This window comes from Gorilla gorilla, chromosome 6 (genome assembly GCF_029281585.2).
Source record: "Gorilla gorilla gorilla isolate KB3781 chromosome 6, NHGRI_mGorGor1-v2.1_pri, whole genome shotgun sequence".
Lineage (NCBI taxonomy): Eukaryota > Metazoa > Chordata > Mammalia > Primates > Hominidae > Gorilla > Gorilla gorilla.
The window spans coordinates 159,693,209-159,706,199 of record NC_073230.2 but is presented as its reverse complement, the minus strand read 5'-3'; positions in this window follow the sequence as shown (position 1 = coordinate 159,706,199).

Here is a 12,991-nt window from a genome sequence, read left to right as displayed (position 1 = left end):
TAATGCCTTAACATTGAACATTGTTATTGATATAGTTGGATTTATATCTGCCATTTTGCTATTTGTTTTCTGTATGTCTTTTGTTTCCTGTATTCCTCCTTTATTGCTTTCTTTTGGATTAAGTGAATATTTTCTAATGTAACACTTTAATTCCATTAATTTTTTTGTCTGTATATTTTTCTTTTTCTTATTTTTTAATTTCAATAGTTTTTGGGGGTACAGGTGGTTTTTGGTTACATGAATAAGTTTAGCAGTGATTTCTGAGATTTTAGTGCACCCATCACCCGAGCAGTGTACACTACCCAATAGGTAGTCTTTTATCCCTCATCCTCCTCTCAACCTTCTCTCCCAAGTCCCCAAAGTCCATTATATGATTCTTATTCCTTTGAATCCTCATAGCTTAGCTACCACTTATAAGTGAGAACAAATGGCATTTGGTTTTCCATTCCTGAGTTATTTCACTTAGAGTAATGGCCTCCAGCTCCTTCCAGGTTGCTGCAAAAGACATTATTTCATTCATTTTTATGGCTGAGTAGTGTTCCTTGGTGTAGATATACCACATTTTCTTTATCCACTTGTTGGTCGATGCGCACTTAGGATGGTTCCATTTCTCTGCAATTGCAAATTGTGTTCCTATAATCATGCATGTGCATATGTTTTTTTCATATAGTGACTTTTTTATTTCCTTTGGGTAGATACCCAGTAGTGGGATTGCTGAATCAAATGGCAGTTCTACTTTTAGTTCTTTAAGGAATCTTCTTACTGTTTTCCATAGTGATTGTACTAATTTATATTCTCACCAGCAGTGTAAAAGTGTTCCTTTATCACCACATCCATGTGAACATCTATTGTGTTTTGACTTTTTACTTATGGCCATTCTTGTAGGAGTAAGGTGGTATCTCACTGTGGCTTTAATTTGCATTTCCCTGATGATTAGTGACATTGAGCATATTTTCATGATTGTTGGCTGTTTGTATATCTTATTTTGAGACATGTCTATTCATGTCTTTTGCCCACTTTTTGATGGGATTATTTAATTTTTCTTGCTGATTTGTTTGAGTTCTCGTAGATTCTGAATAGTAGTCCTTTGTCAGATGCACCGTTTGCAAATATTTTCTCCCACTCTCGGGGTTGTCTGTTTACTCTGCTGCTGACTATTATTATTATTATTTTTTGCTGTACAGAAGCTTTTTAGTTTAATTAAGTCCCATTTATTTATTTTTGTTTTTGTTGCATTTGCTTTTGGGGTCTTAGTCATGAATTCTTTGCTTAAGCCAATGTCTAGAAGAGTTTTCCCAATGCTATCTTCTAGAATTTTTATTGTTTCAGGTCTTAGATTTAAGTCTTCGATCCATCTTGAGTTGATTTTTGAATAAGGTGAGAGATGGTGATCCAGTTTTATTCTTCTACATGTAGCTTGCCAGTTTTCCTAGCACCATTTATTGAATAGGGTGTTTCTTTTCTCCCAATTTCTGTTTTTGTATGCTTTGCCAAAGATCAGTTGGCTGTAAGTATTTGGCTTTATTTCTGGGTTCTCTATTCTGCTCCATTGGTATATGTGGGTATACCTGCCTATTTTTATACCAGTATCATGCTATTTTGGTAACTATAGCCTTGTAGTATAATTTGATGTTTGGTAATGTAATGCCTCCTGATTTTTTTTTTTGTTGTTGTTGCTTAGTATTGCTTTGGCAATGTGGGCTCTTTTTTGGTTCCATATAAATTTTAGAATTGTTTTTTCTAGTTCCATGAAGAATGACGATGGAATTTTGATAGGAATTGCACTGAACCTGTAGATTGCTTTGGGCAATATGGTCATTTTCACAATATTGATTCTTTCCATCCATGAGTGTGGGATGTGTTTCCATTTGTTTGTGTCATCTATGATTTCTTTAAGCAGTGTTTTATAGTTTTCTTTGTAGAAATCTTTCACTTTCTTGGGTAAGTACATTCCTAAGTATTTTATTTTTGCAGCTGTTATAAAAGGGATTGAGTTCTTGATTTGATTTTCAGCTTGGTTGTTGCTGCTGTATAGCAGTGCTACTGATTTGTGTACATTGATTTTGTCATTTGAGACTTCACTGAATTTGTTTATCAGATCTAGGAGGTTTTTGGATGAGTCTTTAGGGTTTTCTAGGTACATGATCATATCGTTGGTGAACAGCGACAATTTGACTTCCTATTTTCCAATTTGGATCCCCTTTATTTTTTTCTCTTGTCTGATTGCTCTGGCGAGGACTTTTAGTACTATGTTAAATAGAAGTGGTGAAAGTGGGCATACTTGTCTTATTCCATTTATCGGGGGAATGCTTTCAACTTTTCCCCATTCAGTATGGTGTTGACTGTGGGTTTGTCATACATGGCTTTTATTACTTTGAGGTAAGTCCCTTTTATCCCTATTTTGTTAATGGTTTTTATCATAAAGCAATGCTGGATTTTATAAAATTATTTTCCACATCTATTGAGATGATCAGATGATTTTTGTTTTTAGTTCTGTTTATGTGATAGATCACATTTATTGACTTGAGTATGTTAAATATTCCCTGCATCCTTGGGATGAAACCCATTTGATCATGGTGGATTATCTTTTTGATATGCTGTTGGATTTGGTTAGCTAGTATTTTTGTTGAGGATTTTTGCAACTATGTTCATCAGGGATATTGGTCTGTAGTTTTCTTTTTTTGTTATGTCCTTTCCTGGTTTTGGTATTTGGGTGATACTGGCTTCATAGAATTATTTAGGGAGGATTCCCTCTTTCTGTATCTTTTGAAAAGTTTCTGTAGGATTGGTACTGATTCTTCTTTGAATGTCTGATAGAATTCAGCTGTGAATCCATCTAGTCCTGAACTTTTGTTGTTGTTGGAAATTTTTTTTATTACTGTTGAAATCTCACTACTTGTTATTGGTCTGTTCAGGGTTTATATTTCTTCCTGATTTATTCTAGGAGAGTTGTATGTTCCCAGGAATTTATCTATTTCCTCTAGATTCTCTAGTTTGTGTGTGTAAAGCTATTCATAGTAGCCTTGAATGATTTTTGTATTTCTGTGGTATTGGTTGTAATATCTCCAGTTTCATTTCTAATTGAGCTTATTTGGATATTCTATCTTCTTTTCTTGGTTAATCTCATTTAGCTGTATTTTTTTTTTTTAGTTATTTTCTTAGTGGTTGCTCTAGGCCTTACCATACACATTTTAACTTATCAGAATCTGCTTCAGATTATACTAACTTAATTCCAATGAGTTATAGAAATGCTACTTTTGTATAGTTCTATATTCTCTTCTCCTTTTGTGTCATTATTGTTATACATATTATATCTATATATGTTACAAACCCAAAAGAACATAGTTATAACTATTACTTTATGGAATTCTATACCTTTTAAAGAAGCTGAGAGAAGAAAGGAAAGCAAGTATGTATTTATAGATTTTGTTATATTAACCTTCTTATTTATCATTTTTGGCTCTTTTTATTGTACCTATGGATTCAAGTTACCATCAGCTGATATTTCCTTATTCCAATGCAGCTTTGCTCCCACCTACTGGTTTTGTGCTATTATTGTAAAATAAATACATTTCTATATGTGTAGACCCAACAATACAATTTTAAACACACACACACACACACACACAGCCCACAATTGCTTTTAAAATTAGTTAAGTAAAGAAAGAAGAAGAAATATGCATTTACACTGTTGTTTTTATAATTACAAAATTATCTACATTGGTGCTCTTTAAGTTTTGTTTGTGGGTGTGAGTTAATATCTAGGCCATTTTCTTTCAGCCTAAAGAATTTATGTTGCTATTTTTTGTGAGGTGGCATGCCAGCAAGGAATTCTCTTAGTTTTTGTTTATCTAAGAATGGTTTTATTTTACTTTCATTTTTTAAAAAACAATATTGCTGGATATAAGATTCTTGCTTGACAGTTTTTTTTTCTTTCAGCACTTTAAATATGTTATCTCAGTGCCTCTGGCCTCCATTATTTCTGATGAAAAGTCAGTTGTTAATCTCATTGGGGTTCCCTTGTATGTGACTAGTATTTTTCTCTTGGTGATTTCAATATTTTCTTTATGTCTTTGGCCTTCAACATTTTTAAGATGATGTGTCTGGGTTGAATCTGTTTTTGTTTCTCCTAATTGAAGTTTGTTGAGCTTCTTGAACATGTGGATTAATGTTTTCCATCATATTTGGGAAGTTTTCAGGCATTATTTCTTGATTTTTTTTCTGTTTTCTTCTCTCTCTTCCTCCTTCAGTTACTCCCATTATGCATATTTGGTACACTTAATAATGTCACACATTTCTCTGAGGCTCTGTTCATTTTTCTTTCTGCTTTTTTTCTCTCTGCTTTTCAAATTGCATAATCTTTATTGATCTGTATTCAAGTTTGCTGATTTTTTCTTCTTCCAGTTCAAATCCACTACTCAGCTCCTCTAGCAAATTCTTCATTTTAGTTATTATATTTCTCAACTTCAGAATTTCCATTTGGTTCTCTAAAAAAATACTTTCTGTCTTTATATTAATATTCTCTATTTGAGTGGACATTGTCATAACCTTATTCACTTCTTTAAGCATAGTTTCCTTTAGTACTTTGACCATATTTATAACAGCTGCTTTGATGTCTCTGTTAATTCCCCCATCTGGGCCCTCTCACAGAGTTTTTGTTGCCTGGTTTTTTACTCTGTGGGTTATACTTTTCTGTTTCTTTGCATGTCTCATAATGCTTTGTTGTTAAAAGCTGATCATTTTAGATAGTATATTTTAGATAATATATTGGAGCAACTCTGGATACTGATGCTGCCCTCCCCTCCACGTACTCCTTACTCCTGGCCAAGGCTTCTTGTTGTTTTTGGCTTATTTGTTTAGTGACTTTGCTTGACTATTTTGTGAAGTGTATTTCCCCATAATGTGAAGCCTCTGATTTCACTCCTCAGAGGGCTCTGCCTTAGGTACATGTACAGTCAGTCATCTGGGGTGACAGAAGTTTTAACAGGCCTCTCTTTAATTTTCTCATTTCCTCATCTCTTTGCTAAGCCATCAGTCTCTGTTGGCATCACACCCAGCTGTCAGGGTACACTAATTACTGGCTGATTTTCTACTGTTTTTCTACAATGCCTGGAGTATGCAATGCTTCACAGTATGATCCAGATAAATTTGGGTCCCTTTGTAGGATTGTTTTGAGTCCAGTCTTTGGGGTTTGTTCAGACAGTGGAAGGACTCTTCTTAGCTATTTGTTTTGTTTTCTCTGGTAAACTGGCTGGCATACAGTTTATCCCTTTATCTTTATTGTTTACCACCAAAATCTCCATTGTTTTTGCGAGTTCCCTTATGCTTGAACTTCTCTACATCCTGTTTTAAATCAAGTTAGTTTCTTGGGGGGTCGGGGGGAGAGCTTCAGTGCTCTCTGTTCTTATGATCTACCTCTTCCTTTGGGCAAAATCTTTGAGTCACTGCTCAAGACCTGGGGGTAGGGGCTGTGGCTGGCTTCTCTCAGAGCCCTCCTGCTTTACAGAGCAGGGCTCTGCGTGGTGGCAGTAGCCTCTTGTCTTCTCAGGTTGCTGCTGTAGCATGGAACCTCTGATCCAAAGGCAATTGGGGCCTCAGTAATTTCAGCCTGCATCACCTGGGGTAGTCTCCACTTATGAGTGGGGACTGGGTGGAGGAGAGAAGCTTCCATTCTCTCAGCTGCACTCATCTACAATTTAGCCTGTGCAAAATGGGGGCTGAGGGATTCTGGTGGCCTGCCTCTTCTGGGGAGCCATTGTATTCCTTGACTGGGAGCTGGCTGGAGAGGGAGCTGTGTTTTCCTGGCTACGTCCATGAAGAGTGGAGTTTCTGTTAAGTGAGTTGGGGGGATGGAGGAGGGAGGAAGTGAGTCATGGCTCAAGTGTCATCGATTCTCATTGTTCTTATTGGGAACAATTTCCAGAGACTTTAAATGCTTAAACATCATTTAACTAGATATAAGTGTTTTGCTGGGGAGCAGGTCTGCAGAGCTCCTCATACTATCATTCTGGAAGTGGTCTCTGCTTTTTTCTCTTCCTTCTTTTTTCTTTCTTCCCTTTCTTTTTCTTTCTGTGTGTAGTTTTTGTTTTGTTTTGTTAACCTATGGATCAACAGCAGAAGATGTCAGATGTAAGAAATGATGGTAGGACGTGGGATGCTATTAGTAGGTATATCAGCTAATGTTGAAGACACTACTCTTAAATCAAGGAAAATATGATCAGAATAATAAATGTTTAAAGTATAGTGAACAAATTCTTCAGTAAGGCTGAAGGTTAAAAGTAAAAAGTTTCAAAGCAATACTTTTCTTGGCTCTTCTTTATAAGAATTTATTGTCTAGTGAGCTACTAACCCTTTTTCTTTATGACTTGATTGCCCCCATATGCTAAAATACTTGCTGTTTTACTTTTCCTTTCATTGACATTTATAATCCTTTGTCTTTTAGTAGCTTCGCAAGCTTTGAAACAATGTTCAGATAATTTTAAAAAGTAAAAATAAAACAATGCTAAGGATACAGTCATTGATGTTTTAAATATATCAGCTGCTATAAGGCACTTTGTCCAATTTTCATAATAATTTTGTCTTAATGGTGTTAAGAGCAAAGATTTAAGATTTACTTTCTTAGTGCCATAAAAATAAGAGCTATTCAGCTGGGTTTCTGAAATATTAAGTGCAATGCAAAAGTTTGTTTGCCTAATATCCCTGGACACCAGGCTTCCCAAAATATCCTGCCCCAGACCACAGCCACATCTTCCCACTAGATTCCTGGGCAACTAGAAACAATGGTAAAGGAAAACAAGGTCACACAATTTTTTTTTTTGTTTTTGAGATGGAGTCTTGCTCTGTCGCCCAGGCTGGAGTGCAGTGGCGTGATCTCGGCTCACTGCAAGCTCAGCCTCCCGGATTCACACCATTCTCCTGCCTCAGCCTCATGAGTTGCTGGGACTACAGGTGCCTGCCACCACGCCCAGCTAATTTTCTTTTGTATTTTTAGTGGAGATGGGGTTTCACCATGTTAGCCAGGATGGTCTTGATCTCCAACCTCGTGATCCACCCGCCTCGGCCTCCCAAAGTGCTGGGATAACAGGCGTGAGACACTGTGACCGGCTAAGGTCACACTAATTGTTAGCTGGGAGTGGACCCCACACCTGTTGAAAGAACCCATCAGCTTTCCTTTAAGAAGGTAATGCCACAGACCACAACAGATAATTGAGGGCTATTCTGTGAGCTTCCACTAAAGCTAAAACATGTGTGGAAGGGACAGAAGAGAGGATAACAGGTTTGCTGGCCTGTTTACCACTTGGGGACATTTGGAAGGATGATGAAGAAGAAAAAGAATCAAAAGGACTGGGGCTCATCACAGGTGGGAATAGTATAATATTAGCTCTTCATTCAGAACCATGGTAGCAAAAAGAGAGAAAACTGCATCTGTGGACTGAATTATTCCCCTCAGCCCTCTACCCCAGTGTGTCTTCTTTTTGGGAATAGAGTAGAAAGCCAGGAAAATGGTGGGGATCTAGGAGGAAGCAGGCATCTCCTCTGACTTGCACGTCCCCCTGTTTCACTGTCCTTTGTTAACTCACTGTGTTTGACAGCCACATCTGTGGTCAGCCAGGGGTGCAGCTGCTCCTCCTGGTAGCTAATGGCCATAGAACACCAGGGGCGTCTTAAAGCCCCTTCTGTGATCCGCACCACTGCTCCTGGATATACTCCCAGGGTCTGTTATATGGGTAACATGCACCTCGCAGCAAGATCTCCTGAAATGGGTTAGGACAGGAATATTAGGTAATTGCAAACCCATACTTCCCACCATTCTTGTCTTCAATTATGGCCAATTACATAGTTATGGCAGCCTTGTATTGTTACAATACAATCTTCCTCTATGCTTAGGAACCTCTATGGAGATGGTTGTGTTACTTCAACCAAACACAAGAAGAGACTAATCTGCAGAATTAAAACAATTCCCTAGTTCTTCAACAAATCAGTGCTGCTTTTCTTGCCAATAATAGACGTGTTTGTATTTCTCCGTGGAAACCCTTGGGGTAAACATGTTGCTTGTTCTTCCAATAAAGAATTGAACCACCACAGGGCCTCAGGCGACTCAGGAGGTTTGGGAAGAGACAAAGGCACATGCTTAGAGGGTCTGGAGAAGGCGAGGAAGAAGGAAGCGAGCCAAGTAAAACATGTGACTGACCAGGGGCTTTGGAGAAGACAAGCCCTGCAGGAAGGCAGGCATGTGGTCATTCTGTCTGTAGCCTCCCATTCCTCCCTGCTTTCCCCAGCTGCATCTACCTGGATCCTGAATTTGAACCAAGTGGTCCAAACGGCCTGGTCACCTGAGCAACCCCTCTGCAGGAACCGCAGGTGTGGGCGGGGTGGTGGGGAGGAGGCGGGGGGTGGGGGAAAGGCGGGGGGTGGGGGGAAGGCGGGGAGGGGTGGGGGGTGCTCAGCGGCGCCATCTAGCGTCCAGACAGCGGTGGCTCTGGGAAAGCTGATTGTTCTCTTAGCCAGAGGAGGAAGAGAAGGTTGGTCCTCAGCGCCTGGACGCCTGGTAGACGAGAGGAGATGACATGATGAGTAAAATAAGGACAGGAACACGCCGAATCCCCTTTCATAGTGATAGGACCAAGCCAAATCCCCTTTCTTTTTAAAATTTGACATATACCCTTGAATATATATGTATTCTTATAAAATATGGTTATCTGGTATGTATTTATGTATATTGATATAAAGCTGCAGATTTAAAAATAGTACTTCTTTCATCTCTCTCCGTCTACGTAGTCTTCGTGGTTTTCAGTAAAATGATAATTTCTGGATTACTTAGATGTTGTGATTATGATCCAACCCTTGAGTAAGGGGAGTTGAGAGTTGGTGAAACATCCCTGTCTCAATATTTGTTCATGCCATATTTCCTTTGAAAGAATTTACAGATAAAGGCATCAAATACCTGAAAAAGTAACAAGTTTACTATATTTTACTTGAGAATTTGTATATGTATTTTTAAGAAAGCTTTTTAGTTTTAGCGTAATTATAAACTCACAAGAGGTAGCAAAAAGAGTACAGAGTTCTGTGAACCTTCAACTGGATTTCTCTAATGGTGACATCTTGCAATGGACTGAGTATGTCTCCCTCAAATTCATGTGTTGAAATCTTAATCTCCATGGTGGTAGCATTAGGAGATGGGGCCTTTGGAAGGTGATTAGGTCACAAGGGCAGTGCCCTCACAAATGAGATTAATGCCCTTATAAAAAAAAAAAAGGCCGCAGAAAACTCTCTTGTCCCTTCCACCATGTGAGGACGCAGTGGGAAGATGGCCAGTCCATGCACCAGGAAGCAGGCCCTCCCCAGACACTGAAGCTGCCAGGGCCTTGGTCTTGGACTTCCAGCCTCCAGAACTGTGAGAAATTAACTTATGTTGTTTATAGGCCACCTAGCTACGTGTTTGGTAGTCCATTGGCCTCAATGGCCTCAATGGACTAAGACACAGATAACTGGAGTACAATGTCAAAACCAGAAAATCCACATAGGTACACACTACTATTAACTAGGCTACAGAAGTTATTCGGTGTTCACTGCTTTTAAACCTGCATTCATCTCTCTCTCTCTCTGTCTCTCTGTCTCTCTCTGTGTGTGTGGGTTTGTGTGTGCATACGGTTCTATGCAAATTTATGTCAGGTGTTTTTGTCAGGTGTGGATTTGTGCAAGCAGCGCCTCAGTCAAGATGCAGAACTGCTCCAACACCACAAAAGAACTCCCTCTTGCTACCTCTTTTTATTAACATCCATGCCACCACCCCAATCCATCCCCATCCCCTGGAAATCCCTAACATTTTCTCCATCTCTGTTGTTTTCTTATTTTGGGAATGCTATCTGAGTGAAATCATACTGCATGTGACATTTGGAGTTTGGCTTTCTCCCCCACTAAGCATATGCTTAGCGATGTCTGTGCTGGTTGTCGCGTGTATCAATCATTCATTCCTTTTCATGACTGAATAGTATTTTATTGTGACAGAGTTCATTAAACCATTTATCCACTGAGAGACATCTGGGCTGTTTCCTATGCTGTTATAAGTAAAGCTACTATGAACATTAGCGTACAGGCTTTTGTTTGAATGTAAGTTTTCATTCCTCTGGGATAAGTGCCTGGAAACGTCATTGCAGGGTGATATGGTAAGTGAGTGTTTAGTTTTATAAGCTAACAAAGTATGTTTTCATTTACATCAGCAATGTGTAAGAGATTCAGTTTCTCTGCGACCTCTCCAGCATTTGGTATTATCACCATTTTTAAATTTAACTTTTCTAATTGGTGTGTAGAGACATCTCAATGTGGCTTTAATTTGGATTTCCCCAATGGCTGTTTGTGTGTGTGTGCGTGCATGTGTGTGTGAGAGTGTGTGTGCATGTGTGTGTGTGTGCGTGTCTGCGTGTGTGTGCATGTCTGTGTGTGTGTGCGTGCGTGTGTGTGCGTGCTTGTGCATGTGTGTGTGTGTGTGGTCAGCTGATGGCTCAAGCTGTTAGATTCTTCAGGGTCTATCTCAGCTTTTGAGTGAGGCTCTGCTCTTCTCTGGGTGGTCCCCAGTCAATGACTGAGCCGAGTGGCAGTTCAAAGTCTGGACCATCTCTACCCCCTACAGGATTCCTTCCTCAGGCCATCTTAGTTCTGGCCTCTTTTCCTTTTCTTTCCCAGGTGTTAGCTCCACAATAAATCTAACTCCATTTCAGCATCTCAGTGTCTGCTTCCTTGAGAACCCAACAAGTACAGCATGTTTCTTGGTACTTCATGGTGTACATTCAGTCCATTTGACTCATCCATTCCTCCAAGGATGGATACTGAATTTGCCTCTGACTCCCACTGCCATGACAAATGCTATGACGAACATCCTTGTTCTCATCCCTTCATAGTCCTGGGGGAGAATTTCTTTCAATTAGGTATAATTTGTAGTGGGCTTTCTGAGTCATAGGATGTATGTATGTTCAATTTCACCAAGTACATGCAGGCTATGTTACAGAGAGGCTTCATCAGTCCACATTTCCAAAGGCACGAAACCCACCTTAGACCCACGTTTGTGTTTCTGAAAGCCCTGCTTATATTTGGCACTAGATAATTTTCTAATTTTGATCATCTCTTGATATATTTATTAATTTGTTTTTCTATGAATTACTTGCTTCTATACTTTGCCATTTATAGAATGGGTTTCTGACTTTTACTTACAGATTTGCAGAAGTTTCCTATGTATTCTAATCATGAATCCTTTGTCAGTTTGAGATGTTGAAAGTATCTTCTCCCTCTCAACTTTGACTATGGCTTCCTTTGTTGAATAGAAACCCGTAATCTTAATGAAATCAAATCTACATATTTTTTTACCTTGTGGTTTATGATTTTTAGGTCTTGTTTAAGAAAATTTCCACCTTTAGGTCACAAATATTTTCCTACATTTTTAGTTTCACTGTTTATGTATAGATTCTTACTCTTGCTGAAGTTCATTGTATATTATATCAGGTAAGGATGCAGTTTTATTTTTCTCCATATTATGGGAGCTTTTCCCCACTATAACCTACTAAACAGTCAGTTTTTTCCTGTTTCTTCGTAATTCCCTTATATTCATGGGTCTCTGAGCTCTTTTTGGTTCTGTTGGTCTATTGGTCTACTCTTGAGCCAATACCATGATTAAAAAAAATTTCCATGGCTTTATAGTGTAACTTAATATTTGATGGGACCAGTCTCACTTCTTTGTCCTTCTTTCTGAAAAGTGATTTCACCATTTGTGAACCCATTTTTCATATGTTTTAGAATAAATTCATTAACCCCTAAAAAATTCTGGTTGGGATTTTGATTGGGATTGGAATTATAAAAAACATTTGAGAAGGATGGATATCTTTACAATGTTAAGCCATACTATCAAAGAGCACGGGTTTTTTTATTTATTCATATATTTCATTACATTATGGTCTCAGAACATGGTCTGTATGCTTTCAATTCTTTAGAATTTGAGACTTCTTTTAAAATCATTATTTGGTCAGTTTATGTGAATGTTATATGTACACAATATACACATGCATTCTTTGGTTTGTGGAGGGTTGTATACAAATATGAGTTTATTAAATGTCTTATTTAGATAATCTATGTCTTTGCTTTTTTTGTCTACTTGATCTATCAGTTCTGAGATTTATGTACTAAAATCAGCAATATTGTTGGTTTTCTTCTTGCTTGAGATTATGTTGTTAGATGCATATATGTTATGCATGTTGTATCTTCTTTGTCTATTGTTTCTTTCATCAAGATATACTATACCTCTTTCAAGCAGATACAGAAGTAGAGAGAAGGATATAATGAACCCTCTCAAATCCATCATCCAGCTTCAACTACTCATGGCTACTCTTATTTTATCCATACTACACAAACTCTTCCACACCCCTTCTACTGGATTATTTTGAGGTAATGGCAAACATAATATCATTTAAAAAGTAAATACACTAGCATCTATCTATAAAAGATAAGGAATTCTTTTTAAGCATAATCATAATACCCTATCATACCTAAAAAATTAACAATAATTTCTTAATACCATCAAATATCCAGTGTTCTAATTTTCCAGTTGTCTTATAAATATTTCTATTCTCTTTACTTAAATTAGGATCCTAATGAGATTCATACCTTAAAATTAGCTGATATGCTTCTTGAGTTTCTTTTCATCTATAGGTATAACATATCTCTATCTCTTTTGATATTTCCTGGCTATGAATTCTATTTTGTTATATATTAGGATGGCTACATTTTTGTAATTAAATTTTTTAAAGATTACAAAAACAATATATGAGTAAATGTTCATAAAACATTAAAACACATATGGAAGTGTGTTTTTTGTTTATATAAATAGAATTCTACAATGTTTATTATTATGTGACTTGCCTTTATCACTTAACAGCAAATACTGAAACATATCCTTTTTAAAAAATCACAGCTTTATTGATATACAATTCACATACTATACAAT